Genomic DNA, 15,523 nt, shown 5'->3' on the forward strand with positions numbered 1-15,523 from the left:
ATATATAATATGACATAACTCATAAGTCATAAGTCTACAAGTTAATCATATGATTCATGTACAATGATAATCACAATTGATTCAATTGAATTAAACAACATATTATGTATTCATAAATGTGACTCAACCTTCAAGTTCAAGTCATGCTTCATCTTTTGCCTAGAGGTTTGTTAGTAACAAAGGTTATTATTTTTTGAATTGTCATAGTATTTTAATTACAATACAAATATATTAAGCACGTTTTGATATGTGTACATGCTTGTGCCTTAATATTATTATGTTTAATATTATAATTTTTCTTCTTTTGATGTCCACAAGATTTGCTAGAGGATCAAATGAGAGGATTGATGAAGTTTTAATGTTTTATTTGTATCATTTAATGTTTTATTTGAACTTATTTTACATGCTTTGTGTTAAACTTTTATATATATATATATATATATATTTTTATATGTTGTGACAGTTGTCTGAATTCTGAACTTTTTTTCGTATGTTGTGTTGATTTTCTTTTTTTTTTCTTTTTTTTTTTCTTTTTTTTAAAAAAAATAGTTAACTGGTTATGATTTAATATTTAAGGAAATTTTTTTAAAGTACAAGTAAATGTAAATTTTGGGTCAAATATTTTTGATTTTTCAATATGGGCTCTTTTTATAGCAATAGGGCCCAAGAAGATATTAAAAATACAAGAAAAAAAAAATGAGGGTAAAAAAAAGCCCAAAAAAATAAGCCCAAAAAGCCCAAAAAAAACCCAATTTTAAAAAAGCGGTTAGCGGGCGGTTAGCGGGCGGTTATCTATTTCGCTAACCGCTAACCGCTAGGCGGTTAGCGGTTGCGGTTAGTGAAATTTACTAACCGCTAGGGCGGTTACGGTTAGCGGTTGCGGTTAGTGAAATTTACTAACCGCTAGGGCGGTTACGGTTAGCGGTTATTGCCACTAACCACTAACCATAACCGCCTTTGCACCCCTAGCTCAAACTGAGTGAAGCTCAGTTGTCCTCTCACATGAGGTAAGAACCCAAAGGAGTGGACCAACTATTCAAATTATTTCCCCTAAAATTAGCCCAAGAAGCACCTTTTTCAATCAACTTTCTAGAAGAATGAGATTACACTTCTTTTCAAGGGGGAACCCCACTAAAAATTTTTCATCAAAGAATCAATCTCAAGACAAAAGGCTTTAGGAAGTAGAAACAAGGACATGATAGATGTGAGAATGGCATTGGCTACGATTTTAATCAAAGTTGTTCTTCCTGCTCGGGAAAGAAGCTTGGATTTTCAACCTGAAATGTGATTTGTGATTTTTGTCTTGAGATGTTCAAAAAGCCCCTTTTTTCTTTGGATGAAAAGGGAAATGCCAATATATCTAGCTTTGGTTTGCCTTGGATGGAGGTTGAAGATGGAGAAAATGGAGTAGGTGAAGGAGGGGCTACAATTTTTGCTAAAAACTATATTGTTCCTAGATATCTTTATACTACGAATGTTTCCACGGTTTTCTTCTCTAAAATTGAGTCTTGCAAGAACATTCAAACCCATGATAAAGAGAAAATGTGAAATAGAATCACCTTGTTTTAAACCACAAGTTGAAAAGAATTTTCGAAAGAAGGACCTATCCAACAAAATAGAGAAAGAAACCATGGAAATACATTCATCGATCCAATGAAATTCATTTTGGATCAAAGCCAAGTAAGGTCATGATTTCCACCAAAAAAGTCCACTCCATAAGATCAAAGCCAAGTAAAGTCATGACTAATGGCTTGGTGTATCTCTCTCTCTCTCTTCAGGAATTTTACAAAGCATTTCATTATCCTCGCAATTCACAACCGGGGAAAATGAATTTTGAATATCATCGTCATCATCCCATTGAGGGCAGAATTTATTTTTTATTTTTTTAAAAAAAAAGAACTAAAATACATAATTTCCAATATCACTTCTTTGATTCAAACAAACACCATTTTCAATATTAAGAGGATTTTATCTAATAGACTTGGGTAATTTATCAAAGGTTGCCATGGCTAACCAAATGGAGTTGAATCAAATATGTTCCATAAACATATATTGTGCTAGTTTCTTGGGGTCGCCACAACTCACAAGTAGGTGTACTTTCTATGTTATTACCCAATATTGGAATTCCTAAATAATTACAAAAAGAAAGAAAGAAAGAAAAAAAGAAAAAAAAAGAAAAGAAAAACACACCATATTAAACCTTCACTTTTAAGATCTTCACAAAAGGCTTGGAAAGACCATGCTTTTCAACTGAGCTCATGAGACTTTGTTTTGCATGCTCACTAGTCCTTAGCACTTCCCTTATTCGTGTTTATCAATAAACAATTTCAGGTTAGAATTCAAGCTTATGAACACAAATAGCACTGCCACTCACACATGGACCCCTTTTTCTATACAAATTGCCTTCAGAACCTCCCATATAAACTAACTAATTTGATGCAAGGCAAGTATGACATGGCAGAACAAACATTTTATTAAAAAATAATAATAAAAAAAATTAAGCAAATTCAATACGCACTTATATAAATAGCACACGCCTCTCATTGTCCTCACTCCTACTACCCTGAGCCTAATCCCTGAGCCCTAATTCTTCCCATTCTCACTGTCCTCTTGTCGCCATGAAACGAAACTCGTTTGTACAGAACATCATGGATGAACAGCATAAGAAACTAAATCTTGCATTCAAAATGCAAACAGAGTCACCACCGTAGGAATGTGTTTCGCAGGAACATGTTTCTGCAATTTATTCAGCGGTCAACGGAAATCCTTGGCCGACCAAACTGAGGAGGAGGAGAAGAACACCGCAAGTTTTTGGAACTTGAGGCAGTTGATAGCTTTCGGCGGAGCAGAGGTCATCGTTACTCCGAAGGTATACGATTGAGTCAATCCTTATTGCTTTTCGTCGATACTCTAAATAAACACCACCGGAGTTTGACCGCCGGAACCGGTTTTTCCAAAGGGATTTTAGCCGGCTCCTTGCGGTTTATCGGATATTATACATAATTTGAACCGGTTTTTCCTGGCCGTTTCATACAGGGATACTATAGGTTTCTTTTATTGTTGCTTGGGATATTGAAAATAATTTGAACCGGTTTTCCCTGGTTGTTTCCTACAGTTGAGAATCTGTAGATACTATAGGTTTCCTTTATTGTTCCTTGCGGTTTATAAGAAATTGTAAATAATTTGAAACCGGTTTTTCCTGGCCGGTTCCTATAGCTTTAGATACTATAGGTTTCCTTTATTGTTCCTAGCAGTATATAAGAAATTGTAAATAATTTGAATCCGGTTTTTCCTGGCCGATTCCTACAGTTGAGAATCTATAGATACTATAGGTTTCCTTTATTGTTCCTTGCGGTTTATAAAAAATTGTAAATAATTTGAAACTGGTTTTTCTGGCCGGTTCCTACAGCTTTAAATACTACGGGTTTCCTTTATTGATCCTTGCAGTTTATAAGAAATTGTAAATAATTTGAACCGGTTTTTCCTTGCCGGTTCCTACAGTTGGTTTCCTTTATTGTTCCTTGCGGTTTATAAAGAAATTGTAAATAATTTGAAACCGGTTTTTCCTGGCCAATTCCTACAATTGAGAATCTTTAGATATTATAGGTTTCCTTTATTGTTCCTTGCGGTTTATCGGATATTGTAAATAATTTGGAACCGGTTTGTTTTTAAAGCTCCTCAATTGTCCTTCGAGTTCCACATGCAAAGCTTTACAGTGATAAAGCTTTCAGAAATTGGAACGATATAAGCATTTGATAAATTCATCTCCAGAGCCATCTCTCATACTACCCCCACTATGAAAAAAATGCCAAGGAAAAAATTAAAGACAAAAGCATACTCGCCTAAATCCCTGCTGCGGTCTAGGAAACCCAAGAACCATGAAAGCCCTTTTTTTTTTTTTTTTTTTTTTTTTTTCCCTTCAGAGAGTAAAAATACTCCTGCTTTTATAGCCAGGGTTTCTCGTGGACATATATTATGATAGATTTTGTAGGGAAGTCTAGACCCGGATCCTGCCCGAAATCAGGGACCCGACCCAGGTCTCGAGTCTACAACATGTACTCGAGCAGCTAGGATACGGGATTCATCTGTGTGCACCTCAGGATTTAGGATTTTTCTTTTTCTTTTTCTTTTTTCTATCCGAATTAAATGATTGGGATTTTATCCGATAGACTTGGGTAATTTATCAAAGGTTGCCATGGCTAACCAAATGGAGTTGAATCAAATATGTTCCATATCATATATTATGCTAACATGAAAACATAGTTTATTGGGGTCGCCATAACTCACAAGTAGGTGTACTTTCTATGTTATTAGCCAAGATTGGAATTCCTAAATAATCTTGTGTTTTAGTTAAAGGACAATCCAAATTTTCAGATTTTTTCTTTGTGTAACGATACAATATAATCTTGTAAATAATCGTGCATACAAAGTTTTTCTTACTATCTTCAAAAACTGTGGTTATTTCATTTTTTTTTTTTTTTTTTCATTTTAAATCAAAGTTGTGTGCATTCTTGACTAGGTAGAGAAGGAAAAAATTTCATCAAACAAAACCTAATAGCTTGTCCAAAGGGGGATGCAATAAGGCAATGCAATAGGCAACCTCATGTGAGAGAACATCTAGGTTTCACCTGCTCGGATAAGTGGTTAAGTAGCCTGAGTGGGTGGAGCTCAAACTGTCCGTACATCTGTCCAAACATAGTGAAGCTTAGGTGCCCTCTCACATAAGGTAAGAACCCAAAAGAGTGAACCAACTGTTCAAATTATTTCCCCTAAAATTGGCCTAAGAAGCACCTTTTTCAATTAACTTTCTAGAAGAGTGAGATTACACTTCTTTTTGAGGGGGAACCCTACTAAAATTTTTTCATCAAAGAATCAATCTCAAGACAAAAGGCTTTAGGAAGTAGAAACAAAGACATGATATATGAGAGAATGGCATTGGCTACGATTTTAATCAAAGTTGTTCTTCCCGCTCGGGAAAGAAGCTTGGATTTTCAACCAGAAATGTGATTTGTGATTTTTGTCTTGAGATGTTCAAAAAGCCCCTTTTTTTTTTCTTTGGATAAATAGGGAAATGCCAAGATATCTAGCTTTGGTTTGCCTTGGATGGAGGTTGACTGGTTGAGGATGGAGAAAATGGAGCAGGTGAAGGAGGGGCTACAATTTTTGCTAAAAACTATATTGTTCCTAGATATCTTTATACGACGAATGTTTTCACGGTTTTCTGCTCTAAAATTAAGTCTCGAAAGAACATGCGAACCCATGATAAAGAGAAAATGTGAAATAGGATCACCTTGTCTTAAACCATGAGTTGAAAAGAATTTTCAAATGGAGGACCTATCCAACAAAATAGAGAAAGAAACCATGGAAATACATTCATGGATCCAATGAAATTCATTTTGGATGAAAGCCTAATAAGGTCATGATTTCCATCAAAAAAGTCCACTCCATAAGATCAAAGCCAAGTAAAGTCATGACTAATGGCTTGGTGTATCTCTCTCTCTCTCTTCAGGAATTTTACAAAGCATTTCATTATCCTCGCAAGTCATAACCGGAGGAAAATGAATTTTGCATATCATCATCATCATCCCATTGTGGGTAGAATTTATTTTTTTATTTTTTTTAAAAAAGAACTAAAATACATAATTCCCAATATCATCTCTTTGATTCAAACAAACACCATTTTCAATATTAAGAGGATTTTATTCGATAGACATGGGTAATTTATCAAAGGTTGCCATGGCTAACCAAATGGAGTTGAATCAAATATGTTCCATAAACATATATTGTGATAGTTTCTCGGGGTAGCCACAACACACAAGTAGGTGTACTTTCTATGTTATTACCTAATATTGTAATTCCTAAATAATTACAAAAAAAGAAAAAGAAAAAAAGAAACACACCATATTAAACCTTCACTTTTAACATCTTTACAAAAGACTTGGAAAGACCATGCTTTTCAACTAAGCTCAGGAGACTTCGTTTTATATGGTTGATAAGTGCAAAATATTGCATATTTGAACCCCTTTATTTACATTAGTCAATCATTTAGATGTGTTGTTATTTAATGTTTTGTGTTAGTTTTGTGTTTTTAGTATTTTGTAGATCGTTGAAGAAAAACAACAATTTTAGAGAGAAAAATGCAAAGTTTGAAACACTTACGAGTTAAATAAATTTGCACAACAATGCTCATTAGTCCTTAGCACTTCCCTCATTCGTGTTTATCAATTCCAGCTTATGAACACAAATAGCACTGCCACTCACACATGGACCTCTTTTTCTGTACACATTGCCATCAGAACCTCCCATATAAACTAACTAATTTGATGCAAGGTAAGTATGACATGGCAGAACAAACATTTTATTAAAAAAAAAAAATTAAGCAAATTCAATACGCACCTATATAAATAGCACACGCCTCTCATTGTCCTCACTCTTACTACCTTGAGCCCTAATTCTTCCCATTCTCACTGTCCTCTTGTCACCATGGAATGAAACTTGTTTGTAAAGAACATCATGGATGAACAACATAAGAAACTAAATCTTGCATTCAAAATGCAAACAGAGTCACCACCATAGCAATGTGTTTCGCAGGAATATGTTTCTGCAATTTCTTCAGTGGTCGACGGAAATCCTAGGCCGACCGGACTGAGAAGGAGGAGAAGAACACCGCAAGTTTCTGGAACTTGAGGCAGCCGATAGCTTTCGGCGGAGTAGAGGTCATTGTTACTCTAAAGGTATACGATTGACTCAATCCTTATTGCTTTTCGTCGCAACTCTAAATAAACACCACCGGAGTTTGACCGCCGGAACCGGTTTTTCCAAAGGGATTTTAGACGGTTCCTTGCGGTTTATTGGATATTATACATAATTTGAACCGGTTTTTCCTGGCCATTTCATACAGGGATACTATAGGTTTCCTTTATTGTTGCTTGGGATATTGTAAATAATTTGAACCAGTTTTTCCTGGCTGTTTCCTACAGTTGAGAACCTGTAGATACTATAGGTTTCCTTTATTATTCCTTGCGGTTTATAAGAAATTGTAAACAATTTGAAACCGGTTTTTCCAGGCCGGTTCATACAGCTTTAGATACTATAGGTTTCCTTTATTGTTCCTTGCAATTTATAAGATATTGCAAATAATTTGAATCCGGTTTTTCCTGGCCGGTTCCTACAGTTGAGAATCTGTAGATACTATAGGTTTCCCTTATTGTTCCTTGCGGTTTATAAAAAATTGTAAATAATTTGAAACCTGTTTTTCTGGCCGGTTCCTATATCTTTAGATACTATAGGTTTCCTTTATTGTTCCTTGCAGTTTATAAGAAATTGTAAATAATTTGAACCGGTTTTTCCTGGCCGGTTCCAACAGTTGGTTTCCTGACGTAGCGGAAGACTAAGGTAACTAATCAAAGAGCAGCGTCTTTGATTCTGCAAGGAGAAGCGTCTTCGTCTTCTACCCAAAAGATAAAACAAGCCCGCAGGCTAAGAAAAAATAAAACTCCGCAGAGTATTTGAGAGAGAATTCTCTGATTTGATTATAATTCAATTGATTAAGTTTTACATAATAGGCAAGCCTATTTATAGAAGAGAAATACTTGTAGAGAAAGTAAACCTACTTCTAGTAGAGAAAGTAAATCTAATCCTAGTAGAGAAAGTAAATCTAATCCTAGTAGGAAAGTAAACATAATCCTATAGTAGTAGTAAACATAATCCTAATAAAGAAAGGAAATAAAGTCCTAATAAAATAAAATAAAATCCTAATATAAAATTGACAATCAGCGGGAATCGTGGAAATCTTTCCTTTTGTACTTCCATTGTTTGAGAATAGCTAAAATTCTGATCAAGCGGCGCTGCTCCAATATTATTTTTGATATTTTCTTTATTTTCGTTTTTACTGAAAATAAAGATAAATATCGTCCTACATCATTTCCTTTATTGTTCCTTGCGGTTTATAAGGAAATTGTAAATAATTTGAAACCGGTTTTTCCTGGCTGGTTCCAACAAAACTGAGCAAATTCAATACGCACCTATATAAATAGCACACGCCTCTCATTGTCCTCACTCCTACTATCCTAAGCCTAATCCCTGAGAGCTAATTCTTCCCATTCTCATTGTCCTCTTGTTGCCATGGAACGATACTCTTTTTTACAGAACATCATGGATGAACAGCATAAGATACAAAATCTTGGTAGAGGCAAAGATTGAACAAATTTGAACATGTGAAAATTGACTCCAATTATGAAAATTAGGGTTTAAATTCCAAGATAAACTAGATGGGAAAGGAGCAACCAAATTAAATGGTTTGCATTTAAGGAACTCAATACAAATTCAATGGTAGATTTATCCATTAACTACGGAAATATTTGAAAAAACAAAAAAAAAACAAAACAAAACAACTCTATGCTTTCTCTAAAAAACACATTTCAAAAAGTTGAGATATTATACGGTAATATGTCTAATCAGTTCTATTTTTCCTGGTTTGACAACACAACAATAAATTATAGTGACAATCTGTTCACGCCTGCAGCAAAAGATGTAGTCAGGTCCCTTTAAAGACTTATATATTCAATGCATGAAGTAAACTCAAAAATTAAGTTGAAGTAATTAAAAAAGATTTATATCTATCATTTTAAAGCTATAGCTAAAAAAGGAATGTAAGGAGATTTTTAAAGTAAGAACTTAATAGGGTTACATTAATTCTGAAACTTAATTAATCTGTCTACACTATTTTATTTGACTTCAAGCTTCAAGTAGGCCTTGGTATCGGTGAAAACAGTCCGGTTTTCGCGCTTATCGATTATTAACCGATAATTTTCGGTTAAATGTTTACTAACCGATACCGGACCAATAAGAATTTTAACCGAAATTATCGGTTATAACGGTACACGGTTAAACGGTTCGGTTAAACCGGTTAACCAATTTAATCGTAGCCTTTATATTGATTTATTTTGTTTAGCCAAAAATGAGTTTTTTTTTACTTTTGAGAGCTCAAATACTTTTTGTTGGGCTAAAATAACTTATGAAAAATGAGTTGCTTTAGAGGTCAAATACTTTTTGTTGGGACCCAAATATTTCTTTTTTGGGCTAAAAATTGAAGCTTTTTTATATTGATCCACCACAACTTTTTTATATATTATAAAATACATTTTTCCGAAGCAAATGGACTAATTAACATAATGAATGCTAATTAGACTAACAAAACTAGTTAATGAAAAATGCTTTCACCAAAGGCAAAGAAATCTCATCCAATACCATCACTAAAAAAAAAAATCAAACCTACCCAAACCCAAATTAAGATAAGGTTAGATAGGTATATATGTAATCTCAAAATTACATAGTTTTGGCATCCCTACTTAACTGTTTATATCAATTAAACGGTTAACTGATATTAAATTTCTAACAGGACCGAACCCAACCGAGAAGCATACCGGTATAGAATCTGTAGATACTATAGGTTTCCTTTATTGTTCCTTGCGGTTTATAAGAAATTGTAAATAATTTGAAACCTGTTTTTCTGGCCGGTTCCTACAGCTTTAGATACTATAGGTTTCCTTTATTGTTCCTTGCAGTTTATAAGAAATTGTAAATAATTTGAACCGGTTTTTCCTGGCCGGTTCCTACAGTTGAGAATCTGTAGATACCATAGGTTTCCTTTATTGTTCCTTGCGGTTTTTAAGAAATTGTAAATAATCTGAAACCTGTTTTTCTGGCCGGTTCCTACAGCTTTAGATACTATAGGTTTCCTTTATTGTTCCTTGCAGTTTATAAGAAATTGTAAAGAATTTGAACCGGTTTTTCCTGGCTGGTTCCTACAGTTGGTTTCCTTTATTGTTCCTTGCGGTTTATAAAGAAATTGTAAATAATTTGAAACCGGTTTTTCCTGGCCGGTTCCTACAAAATTAAGCAAATTCACTACGCACCTATATAAATAGCACACGCCTCTCATTGTCCTCACTCATACTACCCTAAGCCTAATCCCTGAGAGCTAATTCTTCTCATTCTCATTGTCCTCTTGTTCCCATGGAACGATACTCTTTTTTACAGAACATCATGGATGAACATCATAAGACACAAAATCTTGGTAGGGGCAAAGATTGCACAAATTCGAACATGAGAAAATTGACTCCAATTATGAAAATTAGGGTTTAAATTCCAAGATAAATTAGATGGGAAAGGAGCAACCAAGTTAAATGGTTTGCATTTAAGGAACTTAATACAAATTCAATGGTAGATTTATCTATTAACTATGGAAATATTTGAAAAAAAACAAAAACAAAAACAAAACAACTCTATCCTTTCTCTAAAAAACACATTTCAAAAAGTTGAGATATTATACGGTAATATGTCTAATCAGTTCTATTTTTCCTGGTTTGACAACACAACAATAAATTATAGTGACAATCTATTCATGCCTGCAGCAAAAGATGTAGTTAGGTCCCTTTAAAGACTTATATATTCAATGCATGAAGTAAACTCAAAAATTAAGTTGAAGTAATTAAAAAAGATTTATATCTATCATTTTAAAGCTATAGCTAAAAAAGGAATGTAAGGAGGTTTTTAAAGTAAGAACTTAATAGGGTTACATTAATTCTGAAACTTAATTAATCTGTCTACACTATTTTATTTGACTTCAAGCTTCAAGTAGGCTTGGGTATCGGTCAAAACGGTCCGGTTTTGGCACTTATCGGTTATTAACCGATAATTTTCAGTTAAACGGTTTATTAACCGATACCGGACCAATTAAGAATTTTAACCGAAACTATCGGTTATAACGGTACACGGTTATAACGGTTCGGTTAAACCGGTTAACCGATTTAATCGTAGGCTTTATATTGATTTATTTTGTTTAGCCAAAAAAAAAAGAGTTTTTTTGACTTTTAAGAGCCCAAATACTTTTTTTGAGATAAATTAACTTATTAAAAATAAGTTGTTTAAGAGCTCAAATACTTTTTGTTGGGACCCAAATATTTGTTTTTTGGGCTAAAAATTGAAGCTTTTTAATATTGATCCACCACAACTTTTTTTTATATTATAAAATACATTTTTCCAAAGCAAATGGACTAATTAACAGAATGAAAGCTAATTAGACTAACAAAACTAGTTAACGAAAAATGCTTTCACCAAAGGCAAAGAAATCCTATCCAATACCATCACTAAAAAAAAAATCAAACCTACCCAAACTTAAATTAAAATAAGGTTACATAGGTATATATATAATCTCAAAACTACATCGTTTTGGCATCCTTACTTAACAGTTTATATCGGTTAAACGGTTAACCGATATTAAATTTCTAATCGGACCGAACTCAACCGATAAGCATACCGGTATAGAATCTGTAGATACTATAGGTTTCCTTTATTGTTCCTTGCGGTTTATAAGAAATTGTAAATAATTTGAAACCTGTTTTTTCTGGCCGGTTCCTACAGCTTTAGATACTACAGGTTTCCTTTATTGCTCCTTGCAGTTTATAAGAAATTGTAAATAATTTGAACCGATTTTTCCTGGACGGTTCCTACAGTTGGTTTCCTTTATTGTTCCTTGCGGTTTATAAAGAAATTGTAAATAATTTGAAACCGGTTTTTCCTGGCCGGTTTCTACAAAACTAAGCAAATTAAGCAAATTCAATACGCACCTATATAAATAGCACACGCCTCTCATTGTCCTCACTCCTACTACCCTAAGCCTAATCCTTGAGCACTAATTCTTCCCATTCTCATTGTCCTCTTGTTGCCATGGAATGATACTCTTTTTTACAGAACATCATGGATGAACAGCATAAGAAACAAAATCTTGGTAGGGGCAAAGATTGCACAAATTCGAACATGAGAAATTTGACTCCAATTATGAAAATTAGGGTTTAAATTCCAAGATAAATTATATGGGAAAGGAGCAACCAAGTTAAATGGTTTGCATTTAAGGAACTCAATACAAATTCAATGGTAGATTTATCCATTAACTATGAAAATATTTGAAAAAAACAAAAAAAAAAAACAAAACAACTCTATCCTTTCTCTAAAAAACACATTTCAAACAGTTGAGATATTATACGGTAATATGTCTAATCAATTCTATTTTTCCTGGTTTGACAACACAACAATAAATTATAGTGACAATCTGTTCACGCCTGCAGCAAAAGATGTAGTCAGGTCCCTTTAAAGACTTATATATTCAATGCATGAAGTAAACTCAAAAATTAAGTTGAGGTAATTAAAAAAGATTTATGTCTATCATTTTAAAGCTATAGCTAAAAAAGGAATGTAAGGAGATTTTTAAAGTAAGAACTTAATAGGGTTACATTAATTCTGAAACTTAATTAATCTGTCTACACTATTTTATTTGACTTCAAGCTTCAAGTGGGCCTTGGTATCGGTGAAAACGGTCCGGTTTTGGCGCTTATCGATTATTAACCGATAATTTTCAATTAAACGGTTTATTAACCGATACCGGACCAATAAGAATTTTAACCGAAATTATCAGTTATAACGATACACGGTTAAACGATTCGGTTAAACCGATTAACCGATTTAACCGGAGGCTTTATATTGATTTATTTTGTTGAGCAAAAAATTAGTTTTTTTGAACTTTTGAGAGCTCAAATACTTTTTGTTGGGATAAATTAACTTATTAAAAATAAGTTGTTTTAGAGCTCAAATACTTTTTGTTGGGACCCAAATATTTCTTTTTTGGGCTAAAAATTGAAGCTTTTTTATATTGATCCACCACAGCTTTTTTTTTATATTATAAAATACATTTTTCCAAAGCAAGTGAACTAATTAACATAATGAATGCTAATTAAACTAACAAAACTAGTTAATGAAAAATGCTTTCACCAAAGGCAAAGAAATCCCATCTAATACCATCACTAAAAAAAAAATCAAACCTACCCAAACCCAAATTAAGATAAGGTTACATAGGTATATATATAATCTCAAAACTACGTCGTTTTGGCATCCCTACTTAATGGTTTATATCGGTTAAACGGTTAACCGATATTAAATTTCTAACCGGACCGAATCGAACCGATAAGCATACCGGTATAAAAAATTTAACCGATAAGGATATCGGTATATCGGTTACGGTTAATATCGGTTCGGTCAAAACCGGTACACGGCCGGTAATCGGTAACCGGTTAATCTGCCCACCCCTAGCTTCAAGTTAAGAGCCTTCTGATTTCTCTGCTTTTGCTTCAAATATAGAGACTCTCAAAGCATTTGTCTACATACAAATCTCCAAGCTTCTTCTTTTCTAGTGGTCTACGATCATAGAAAAGCAGCTCTCCCGCTCCTGTCGACGCTAGCAACTCAGGGCTATTGCTAAAGCTCAACAGAACCGGACCCCGTATCATCCAATCTGGATAAAAAATAACAGTATGTCTCATCCAAGACTCAACAACACCATACTCTTTCATTACCCAGGGACCACAAATGCGAAGCTCATACTCGTAATCAAAAGCCAAAAGCGAGCCATTACTCGCAGCGTCAGCCCATTGGGTAATTTCATCTTGCAAAATACCTTGTCACTCACATCAAACAAGAGCAACGCCCCCAAGCATATCCAGTGGACAACTCCGTTGACATAAGCCAGAGATAGAGTTTGAGACGCCCAAATCATAGGCCCATTTATTCTCTTCCAACGACGGGTTCTCATACTATAAACCTCATCTTGACAGGAAAGTATCGCCGACGTATCATCCTCACTCATAAGGTAAACCAATCTCACCACCTTGTAATCGTCTTTCGGTCGACTATTCCCTAGCCCGTGAGCGTAACAATGAAGTCCAAAGACGCTAATACTATCTGGTAATGAAGGCTCTGAAAGCGTCACGAATATTTGGATAAACGGGACCCAGAGAACGACTATGTTTGGGTGTCCGAAAAAACAACAAAAACCGAGACAAGAATTAATGTAGACTAGTTTACGAATTTTCGAAGGTAATTCGAAACGAAAGTACTGGTCATAATTTTCAGGATTGTGTAGGGAATAGTGAGTGAAGTGGTCTGAATCCTGAGAACGGTGGTAGATAAGATGGTAACCATCGCTCAATAAGGAGCAGAACTCTTTGGAGACGCACCTGAAACGGAAGAGGGATTTCGCCGGAAGTCTTTCCAGTATTGGCATTAGAAGGCCTCGAGAAAAATAGTCCGACATTCTGGTGGCGGCAATGGCAGATAGGGCGAAGCAGCTACAACACAGATTAGGGTAGGGAGAAGGCAAATCAGTGGAAGGTAATAGGGAAAATCCTGCCTCAATATATTTACGAGTAAAATAAAGCCGTGGATAAGGGTGTCACGGGTCGGGGCGGGTCGGATTTTGGCCATTTTGTGTACCCGATCCGCAGCTCTCGGGTATTAAACTTAGGCCTCATTTGGTTCGCGAAACGTTTAGTCCATTGGAAAAAGATTAGCTATTACTGAGAATAGAAGAGTGTGTAATAGATTAGCTATTCATATTCCTTTGTTTGGTTGTAATACTGTAATAGACTAGCTAATCATATTCCTTGGTTTGGTACAATGCAATATGTTGGTGAATAGAATCATATTGTGATCAAATTTCCTAAAATACCCTTATAATACAAATACAATTTATATTATTAAGGACTTTCATTTTTTTTAAACATAAACAACTTTATTATAATTTTTTTTTTTTTTTTTGGTTTTAATTATGTCAGTATGTGACACTTTTTGTTTTTTTTTTTTTTTTTTGCAATTATGCTACAAAATTATTTATATAAAAAAATATATATATAGTTGGAGAAAACAAAATCAAACTCAATCTTGAAATCAAAAAAACATAGTTGGAGAATGTACAGAGAATCAAAAGAAATCAAGAAATAGATTATATGTTTGTATTTTATAAAAACCTTGCAGATTCTGTTTCTCTGTCAAAGAAAAAAAAATTGAGAAAAAAGAGATACGGAGAAACATAATAATAAAAAAATCAGAGAGACACGGTACAGAAAATCAAAAGAAATAAAAAAACAGAATTAAAAAAAAAAAAAAAAAAAAAAAAAAAAAAAAAAAATCGTTTGCACTTGCAAAAAAACTGTACCATAAATCATAAAGAAAATAGAAAGAGAAATTTACACAATCAATTTAATCCCATAGGAAAGGATTAGCTTAGCTAACCCTGTGTGTATGAGATTAGTAGTCCCATAGAAATAGACTATTCGAGGAATAGAGTGTTATTAAACAAAATACTAGCTATACCTATTGTTAGCTAGTCCAATCTAAGGGTCTATTTCACAAACCAAACGGGGCCTTAGTTTAGTACCCGAGACTCGGCTTCAATGGACTATACATGCCAGGTCTCAAGATTTGCGGGACGGGGCGGGTAATTCGGTTATGACCGGGTTTTGCAGGTCGGGGCAGGTATTCTTCTTCTTCCTCTTCTTTCCTTTTCTTCTTCTTCTTCTTCTTCTTCTTCTCTCCTACGTCTCTCTTCCTCTCTTCTCTCCTTTGTTTCTCAAATCCTTTCTAGATCTGTTCGTGACTACATGCAGCGTGAAGAAAGATAAAGAGATTAGAG

Source organism: Corylus avellana, chromosome 3 (assembly GCF_965113065.1).
Source record: "Corylus avellana chromosome 3, dhCorAvel1.hap1.2, whole genome shotgun sequence".
NCBI classification, from domain to species: Eukaryota; Viridiplantae; Streptophyta; class Magnoliopsida; order Fagales; family Betulaceae; genus Corylus; species Corylus avellana.